Source organism: Melozone crissalis, unplaced genomic scaffold (assembly GCF_028551555.1).
Source record: "Melozone crissalis strain CALT ecotype California unplaced genomic scaffold, PUWL_Pcris_2 ptg000006l_1, whole genome shotgun sequence".
Taxonomy (NCBI): Eukaryota; Metazoa; Chordata; class Aves; order Passeriformes; family Passerellidae; genus Melozone; species Melozone crissalis.
In genome coordinates this window covers 43,805,471-43,815,385 of record NW_026535784.1, presented here as the reverse complement: position 1 = coordinate 43,815,385, position 9,915 = coordinate 43,805,471, and positions in this window count along the sequence as shown.

Below are 9,915 nucleotides of genomic sequence, written 5' to 3'. Positions count from 1 at the left end.
GGAAGATGTTTACTTCATGCGCCAAACACAAGGAGAACACAGGCTTGTGAGGGAGAGGGAGAATGGGGAAGCCAGAACTTAGGTGGGCAGTGAAAATAATTTACTCTCAGCCCAGAGAGATCACAGAGGGACAAAGAGGTGTGAGACATGAATAGAAGGCAGTCTGCACTACTGTCACTGGGGAGAAAGCAACTGACCGTATCAGCTAATGAGATGTGAGCCAGTGCTCCTGCCAGCACAGGAGGGAAGGGACATCCCTGATCCTGGGGCACACTGGCAGCAGCATGAGCAGAGCAGGAGGGACACAGTCCTGTGCCATGTGCTCTGGGATGACCCTTCTTGAGCAGGGAAGGTGGAGCAGATGACCCACTGTGGTCCCTTCCATCCTGACCCACTCTCTGATTCTGTCACACAAAGGGCTGGAGCTCTTTGGCCTGGCACACCGCAGTCTGTGGGCAGGAGGTTCAGAAACCTGGCCCAGATCCCAGTTTCACCTCTTGTATTCTATTCTTTCCTGCTCAGCTCTGCTCTTTACCTTGTTGCCTGTGCACAAAGTCTTTGTGGATCTGTACATGGCAGGGGAAGGTCTGAGTCAGTCCTGAGTTTGCTGACCCTTGGCTAGGGGCAGTAAGCTGTGGCACTGAGCTAGAGACAAGTGGTGCCTTGTGCTTACTGAGGCTGGACCAGGACTTTGCTATCACTTGTTTTTCAAGGCTCCATCCAAGAGTAGAACAGCTTTCCCCCTTTCTTCCACCCTCCCACTTCTCCTCTCTCCTTACTCCTCTACCCCTTTCACTAGGAAGGAGAGAAAAGGATTGTCTTGAGACCCATAAATGAAGAGTTCTGCCAACATGATTTAATACTGACAGTATAAAGTGTCAATTATTAAATGTTCCATACCCAGTGATAGGGAAAGAAGGAGATGGATTACCAGTTCAGTGACACATTGGAAAATATGCTTAGCTGATATGAATACCCAAATTGTCAGGTTAGAGATTACTCACTGGATAAGACAGGAGCACCTGAAAAGGTGCAAAACATAATCCTTCATGAGGCAGGAGGAATAATTTGCCTAAAAGTACATCAACTAATAGTTTTGACTGATTATAAACTGTGATCCTTGAATTATTTTCTGTTGACCTTCAGGAAAGTACCTGAGTATCAGGAGGATTTGGGAGACTCCAAAAGCAATACTGTCACTTGCTTTGTTTTCAGCACAAATAAGTAAGCCCTGATCCCTTGGATATTACTCATTACATTATGTGCATCTGGGAGAAATGGTTATAAGAGGGCAACTATTTCCTTAAGAAATATTTTGTCTTTCGAAATTTTCTTGACTGTTTATATGAGTATAAAAGGTGCCGTGCTTTAATGGTGAAATCACTGCCAGCTCCTGCAGGGTTAAAAAACAGTCTATCAAAATCCAGCCAGGGGTCATCATCCTAAGATGTTAAGGTGGGCTGGATAGCCATTGTTCCTCATTCTCTGTGTCATCAGGAGAATGATGACCATTCTCATGTCTCAGTCTCTTAGTGCCTGACTGCTTAGAAGCCTGTTTGCATGCACACATCTTGGTACTGGTGAGTTTGTGCCATTACAGAGCTGATGTGGATCACCTTTCCTTCCTATAAAGTCTCTTTCTGACCTTTCTCACATTGTTGCTACAATGCTACAACATTGCTTCCTACCTCTTACAGAGGTGTTTGGGGGTGTGTGCTGCATGGGTGATGAGACAAGTCTGCAGCTGTAACTCAGCTCAGTCTCTCGTGCTAGGACAGTATGCTGGCTGGAGCCATCCTGAGGATGATGTGCTGGCTGGAGACATCCTCCTGACTCCCTGAAAGGGGAGGCTTTCTGTTTGCAGAAATCAGGTCTCGTCCCCTCTGCCTTCTTTCTACAGTGGTTGTTAGGGAGGCAGCTGGGGTGACCTTTTCTCCCTGTATGCTGTTGAATTACAAGCTTTTGCTTTCCTCATTTTCTCTAGAGTTCTAGCCCAATTTTCCCTCCTAGAAACCACACTGATTTTCCAAAATGCTTCCATTTATCAAACAGTATCCTGAGGTTTTTCCTAAGAAGGCTATCCAAGCCCAGGAATAATGCCTCAGACATTTGTGCTCCACTTCTAAAGTAGAAAAAGAAAGCAACATCATCCAACTTGCTATCCTTGTGCCATGGTTACTCTGCATAAAGATTGAACTGGCAGGATCTGCCCAAATTACCACCAGAGTGAGGACCAAAGAATAGCTAGAAGAAAAAGTAAATAGCAAATTTAGAACTAATATTGCAGTAAAAGAGGTACCAACCAAAGGGGAGGACCTTTAAAAACCAATGTTATAGAATGAAATCCAATGTTAACATTCCATACTGTTCAGAGGAGTTTCCTTAAGGCCATGTTCTGCCATGGCAGGATTTATCTCTGTAGGTGAATGGAGAGGAAAGACAATTGCCAAGAAGAACAGCCACAAGTGAGTTATTCTCTCTTCCTGTTCCAGCAGTGACAAGTGGCAGAAGAAAAAAATCAATCATCACTCTCCACATTGCTCTCCAGGATTTGAAGCAGCTTCATGCAGGACCTGGAGGAAATGGAAGATGCTTGGAAAGGTGATTCTAACAGCTAAAGGTTGCACAGCTTTTCCCCAAATGGAGGAACTTGTTAAGGACCCTTGAGTTTGTGGTTATCTAGTTTTTCTGTATGATCTCTAGCCCAATCCTCCTCAACAAAGAGCAGCTCTTCTCTTCTCCAGACTTTCTCTCTTGCCTCTAGGGTTTGGGATTCCTGAGGGCTGACCTTAGCAGTAAAGACTGAAGCAAAGAAGCCATTTAGTAACTCCATCTTCTCTTATCTTTTGTCACCTGGGCACCAATGAGTCATCTGTGAGTTCTCCACAGTGTTGTCCAAGTCAATGCCAGGCTTAACCTGTGCCAAAGAACAAAGAGAACCTAATAGTGAATGAAAATATCTTTTTTTTTCCCAATAAAAGTGTGAGGATGGTGGTGGGAGTGTTGTGAAGAAAAGGCTCTGGGGAATTATTTAATGTCATGCTTGTAGATCGAGGGCTTTAATAAAATAAAAAAGAGCAAAGAGGAGACTATGTGCACCCTGATGATGAATGAATATGCCTGCTTGGTACTTCAGGGATGGATTAAGCTGTTGAAAAAGCATTCAACATTGGCTAAAGAACTGTAATATATGTGAAATTCCACAGTTAATGCATCATTAAATAATTTGCTGGAACTGATTTATAGGTGCAATATACTACACCATGTCAAGCCGTGCAGGATAATAAATGATATCACAAAAATATACTATTGAAACTTTTGTTCTAATCAGTCTTTTGAGTTTTAGTAGAACATAGTTCTGCAGAATTGTCCTATTGATCCTGATAGAGTAACATGTAAAAGCTTCATGCTACATATATTTTAAGACCTTTTCTTAAGCAATCTGGGTTGTGGTCCAGTGAATCAGGCACTGGATTGTGACTTGTGGGACCTACACTCTGGTCCTTGCTCTGTCATTGAAACTCTAAGCTGCTGACCTAAGTTTTTCCAGGCTGAGTGCTGTAATTCCCACTTTGAGACCTGTGCTCTCTCTTTCCATAGACACAATGCACAATCACCCACCTGCCTGTATTGGACACACAGGGGCAGGGAAGGGAGTGATAACCATTGACCTATGAATCCAACCTTCATGGGACTTGGGTGACTTACTGCTTCTGGGGAACATCTTATCACTCCCCATATTCAGTGTTTGAAAAAGAAATGCTTGTTTCTTCTCTTCCAGAAGGGAATATTCAGGGCAAAAAACAATCCACATGTCCTATCCTGTTAGGGCTTCTTTTCAGTGTTAAATTCTTTACAGAAGAAGGAAATGGTCTTGGTTTACTTTGGATCTTGCCCAAAATGTTCTTCCCCTTGTCCTTCCACCCTCCACTTTCCAGAATGTCCTTAACCTCAGGGTTCCAGGGTCTTGCTAAGCAAGATCCACAGTCACTCTTACTGAAGGAATATTCTCACTTGTAGAAAACAATGATTTACTAGGCCAGATAAGGAGAGGAGTAGTTTGAGCTTGGAAAACTGGTGGTGAGACATTCATTTGAAAGAGGTCCTCTCTTCTAGTCCCTATAGGATGATGTCTGTACTTTGAAATGTCTCTTTTGGGACCAGTGTAAAGGACCCTGATGCTTGCTGGTGAATTTAGATGCACCACTCTAATGGATGAGCTAATTGTAATTAATAATTTATTTGATTAATTTAACCCCTTTAAGATTTTCTACTGTTCAGTTTGCAAACAAGACTATTTTCCCCCCTTCTTTCTAAATTATTAAGCAAGCATTTTATTCAGCTATATTTCAGCCTACTGGAAATAATTGCTAAGTTTTATTTGAATCTGTTGTTCATACTGTGTGATTGGTCATGCTGTAATTAAGAACTGTATTCTTTCACATTTTGTTGGAGTCCAGAGTTTACCAATGATCTCTAATTACAGAATCACAGAATATGCTGAGTTCAGCTCCTGTCCCTGCACAGACCCATCCCCAAGAGTCACACCATAGGCCTGAGAGCATTGTCCAAATGATTCTTGAGCTCTGTCAGGCTTGGAGCTGTGACCACTTCCCTGGGGAGCTGTTCCAGTGCCCAAAGGGTGAAGAACCTTTTCCTGACATCGAACTTAAATTTGCCCTGACACAACTTCAGGCCATTCCCTCAGGTCCTGTCCCTGTCACCATAGAGAAGAGATCAGTGCCTGCCCCTCTCTTCCCCTCCCCAGGAAGTTGTGACTGCAGTGAGGTCTCCCCTCAGTCTCCTCTGCTCCAGGCTGAACAGCCCCAGTGACCTCAGCCACTCCTCACACAGCTTCCCCTCAAGGCCTTTGCCATCCTTGTTGCCATTCTTGGCTCAGTCTCTAAGAGTTTCAGTGTCTTTCTTATATTGTGGAACCCAAAACTGCGCACAGAACTTGAGGTGAGGCCACCCCAGTGCAGAGCAGAGCGGGGCAATCCCCACCCTTGACAAGACACTTCAGCAGGTTCCTCCATCCTCACTGGCTGCCTATCGTCCAGGAGCTCCATGCAATCTCAAGCCCAGATCTTCACTCTTGGTCTGATCAAAATTCTAAGTGTCTGCGTTTCAGTTCTGCTCCCAGATTGTTGCTGGGTTTCCTGGTGTGACAGCTGACCTGACTTGTTACTTTCCCTTATGGTTTCTGGACTGCTGAGAGAAGATGTCACTGCCTCTGCTCTGCCTGGGCTGCCCAGCTCACACAACTCAGGGCCATGCCCAGTCACTCAGGTCACCCTCAGGGCCATGCCCAGTCACTCAGGTCACCCTCAGAGCCATGCCCAGTCACTCAGGTCACAGCTCAGGGCCATGCCCAGTCACTCAGGTCACCCTCAGGGCCATGCCCAGTCACTCAGGTCACTGCCCTGGGTCAGACACCTCAGGGCCATGCCCAGTCACTCAGGTCACAGCTCAGGGCCATGCCCAGTCACTCAGGTCACTGTCCAGCTCATGCTGCTGCCATCCTCAGCTCCCAGCCTGCCTTCCCTTGTGAGGTCACTCCAATCTTGCGGCTCTCTGGTAAATGTTTTTTACTGGAGTAATCCTGAGGAGAGTGTTTAGTACCAAACATAAGAAAGAATCTCTCTCTCTGCCTTGATTCAAGGAAGAATTAAATTGTCTTTTAGCAGTGATTTTGGCATTTTAGAGGAGAAGCTGGTTCATATTTTGAATGAAACTTTAAATTTCTCTAAGTGCCTGACTGCAACAGTGTTTGTAAGCAGTGATAAGGGAGAGTCTCACTATCTAAGAGAAAGATTTCCAAATGCATTTGAGTTGCACAGCACCCCCCTCCCTATGGGAGCAGCTGCAAAAGATGTTAGGAAAAGATGGTATTCCACTGGGGAAGGCGAGGCAGACATTAAAATGTTTGTTTTGGCCAGACTGAGCGTGGCAGTGCCCTTTCCAGAATATGTGCTGTACTGAAGTTGATGGGAATGCTGATCTGAATTACAAGAGGACCAAGAAGAACCAGGCACTCTAGTGAATTCTAGAGCACACAGGACTATTAGCAAATTTTTATAACATAAGACCAGCTCTCTGCCAGTGCAAATCAGCTTACTCTTGCTGAAATACATGATCTCAGTTGAAGCAATCAGTTGCAGTTATGCTACTTTACAACATATTCCAACTGAAAATCTGTCTGAGAGCTTGTGCTAACCTCCCTAATTGACAGAAAATGTTCCCAAGATTAAAAACTGACCTAAACATCACCATCATCTCTTTAATACCCATCTTTACTGTACCATATGCCTGATAAAATACAGCTACTGCAAAATAAGAAAACTGCTGCCAAGATAGAGAATCTGTTATGGGAGTCACTTTTCTTTTAAGCCTTGGAAATACACTAACTCTAAGAAAACAGGCACTTGGAGAGGACCTTGGTGGGCTATGGTCCGTTGTCAGAAATGTTGCAGCTAATTAGCAGCCAGAGTTTCCAGAGAGAACAAACCCTGACATGATGGAAAGGCTCCTTGCAGTGTCTCAGCCCCCAAGAGTTTTGATGCTGGCACAGTTACTGATGCAACTTCTACATTAAATTAATCTAAAGAGGGAGCCACAACAAAGGACTTCTAAATGAAGTGAATGTTCTGTAGCTCACGCCTATTTGGTACTTGCTTACTGACCGCTGCTTTTTCAATTGTAGCATTTTCAGGAGATGCAGTCATCATGGAAAACAAAATTTTATGGCCCTTCTAGTTCTGTAAGTCACTTACTACTATTATGAGTATTCTGTAAATTGTGTAAGAGTTGATAATTTTATTTTTCAGCATAGAAGAACTTGTTCTTCTGTCATAAAAGTATTTGCACTGAGTTGCCATAGTTTTCTCCACATGTAGTGAATTACCCCACCAATTCCAAAAAGCTTCTGTATTGTCATCTTCAGGATATCTGCTGCTGGCTCTCAGTGAGTAAAGATTCCAAACCACTGCTGTAGCAGGCAGCCTGAAGGGTCCTTCAGATCCTTCTTTACTTTTAACTGTACAATTTTGATGCACTTTCCAGAGAACAAGATAAGGAATCATGTAACTTGCAGTGAATCTCAGTGATGAAGCTATCCAGCATGGAATGAATTAGCTGCCACTATCTGAAAATCACTTGTGTGAGGTAAAAGCATTTTAAGTGATGAATTAAATATCATGACTCGAGTTGCATGAATAAGCAAATAAGAAAGAATGGCATTGCCACACAGCTTGGTGAATTTCCCAATCTTTCCCGTGTACAGATGTGTCATCTCAACAAAGGCCTCTTTGTTTGCTTTCAGTTTCTAATTTGTATTTCATCCTTGGAAGTGTTATGTGTAGGCACAACAGCCTTCCTCCAGTAAATACTCCTTCAGTATTATCCAAGCTGGATGTGATTCAGACTAATGAAGCAAAAATCAGCTTCTCATATGTGGGCAGAATGAGCAGAATTGCTTCCTTCTCCTGGCACAGTCTACCTCATCAGAGGTGCTTTTGAAGAAACAATTTTTTGTTCTTTCATGTTTCAGTTATTTTTTCTGCATCCAGGTCAGTCTGCACAAAAGGTGGAAATTGGGAATTAATTATTGCTACCTGTGTTCCTTTGAAGCTTGTTTCTGCAAATATTGTTACAGTCTGGATTCCATCCCTGCAATTTAAATGAACAATTGGTACTTTACTGACCCCATTTCTTGTAGCTATTTCAGGAATTAGAGTGCTTAGCAAAGACCTTGCTGGCAATAACAGCTGATAGTGCACGGCAAAATGATTACCCTGTTCATTCCCTGCCTGTTCTCAAACTGCAACTGTGTTTAAAGGGGAAAGAAGCTCCCTGAAATGTATTCAGGTTGTGTGTGCTTGGCTCAAGGGCTCAAGTGCAGGCATGAGGCTCAGAAAACTTCAGTCCATAGGTTTACCTCTGGCGATTCTCTGTGGCTCTGCTTTCCCAGGGACTCTGGTCACCGTCATATTTTCTGAAAAATCCCTTCACCAGGATTTCTTCTCCTGGGAAGCTGAGAAGCCTCAGAAAAAAATGAAAACAATAATGATCTAATTTGCTTCTCCTGTGTTTTGCTGTTTTGGAATGTGGTTTGGACATTGTTTACCAACTAGTCAATGTTTTATTGGTTTCATGTGAATTGTTTTAACTTAATAACAAATATACAAATCAATAACAAATAACAAGTATACAAATATATAATATACAATAACAAATAACAAATAATTGTCCAGCTGTGTCAAGACTCTTTTAGCCTTTTGCCTGTATCCATTCTCTATTCTTTAGTATAGCTTAGTATAGCATAATATGATATGATATATTATAATATAATATATTACCATAAAATAATAAATTAGCCTGCTAAGAACATGGAGTCAGATTCATCTTTCCTCCCCACGATGGGGGACCCCAGAAAATACCACAGACTATGGTCACTAGATTTTCCTTTTGTGCAGCAGTTCTTGGCGTCCCTTTGCATGCCACAGGGCCCATGGGGGAATGGGAGTGTGCCATGAAACATTCTCCAGAGCTGCTCACTGCACCTCCACAGCATGGGAAGCGTCCTGCTTCCCACAGGGATTGCTTCTGCAGTGCAAGGCTGCACACAGCATCCCTGCCACACTGGCCGCAGGTCAGAGACCTGGAGCTGAGCCCAGCTCCCAGATTAGCTCTTCCTCTGTGACTGCTCTCACCAGCTCCTGCCTGCTGTGGGAAGCCCAGTCAGCCTCCCAGACTCGCTCAGACTCTCAATTTCTGGACTGAGATTTCTGTGTGCTGAGTTTAACCAATTTAGTGGGAAATAAACCTGTGGAAAGCAGCTTCCAAAGCACTCTTCTGACAGTGTGAGATCTCCCCCTGCATTTGAACAAGCATAACAGATGCAGAAAAACCCCCTGCGTGTATTCACAAGTTTTGGTTTGAATACTCCTCCCATGAAAGAGGACAGCTATTCCTTTATAGAACAATTTCCCACTGAAGGAAGTAAAATTTAACTACTCACCCAGCTCATAAATATTAATTTGCAGTTAATAAGTCTTTTTTTTTGTGCTGATAATTTGAAATTTTGCTACAAATGTCTGGCCTGTCAAAGCCTGCATATTAATTATAAATAAACGTGACTCCTCATCTTTATAATGAAATAATAGTTTAATCTCAGGACTGCCACTTTTCATTGGGAATGATGAATGACATCTTGGGAATGACATTGACAGCAGTGTCAAACAGCTTATACTTCAAAGTGTCTCAGGTTTGGCTAATGGTTGAAACAATAAAATAAGGAGATTGGCAAACTAGAGAACAACTCCCTAGTTGAATTTTTCCCATGCATAATAGTCCAGGCTACTTTATGGAAGAATTTCTAATTTGTGTAGTGGTATAATTGAGCAGTTCGTTGTGATCCCTGCTTTTGGAATAAAATTATGGGCAGGTTGATATTTTTGATCAGTGTGTACATAAATGCAGTTTTTCCCAAATGCAGTTTGATCTGGAGTGAGGTTTCAGGAAGATTAACTTTCTACTATTGTTACTAACAGGCAGGTCAGCAAAGGTCCCCAGCACATGGTAGGTGTCATTTTAGGCACCATGCCTAAATGCAATGGACTTCTAAAAACATGATCCAAAACAGGGAGGATTTTTTCTTGTTTTTCTCACAGTACCTTTCATTGCAAGTCCAGCCAAGTATGTCACAGTTGGAGCTGCAGGAACTTACTTTCAGCAGAGATGTTCTTGAAAATGTGTCCCTATGATATTGGTTGAAGCTGCCTCTCCAAGCTCTCCGGGGATATGTCTACAAAACGTACTACAAACAGATGCAAGTCACTCTGTCACTTGCTCCAAACTGGTATGAAGCTGTGTGAGCAATGTTCACATGGCCCCAAGTGGGCTTCTGCTTCCCAC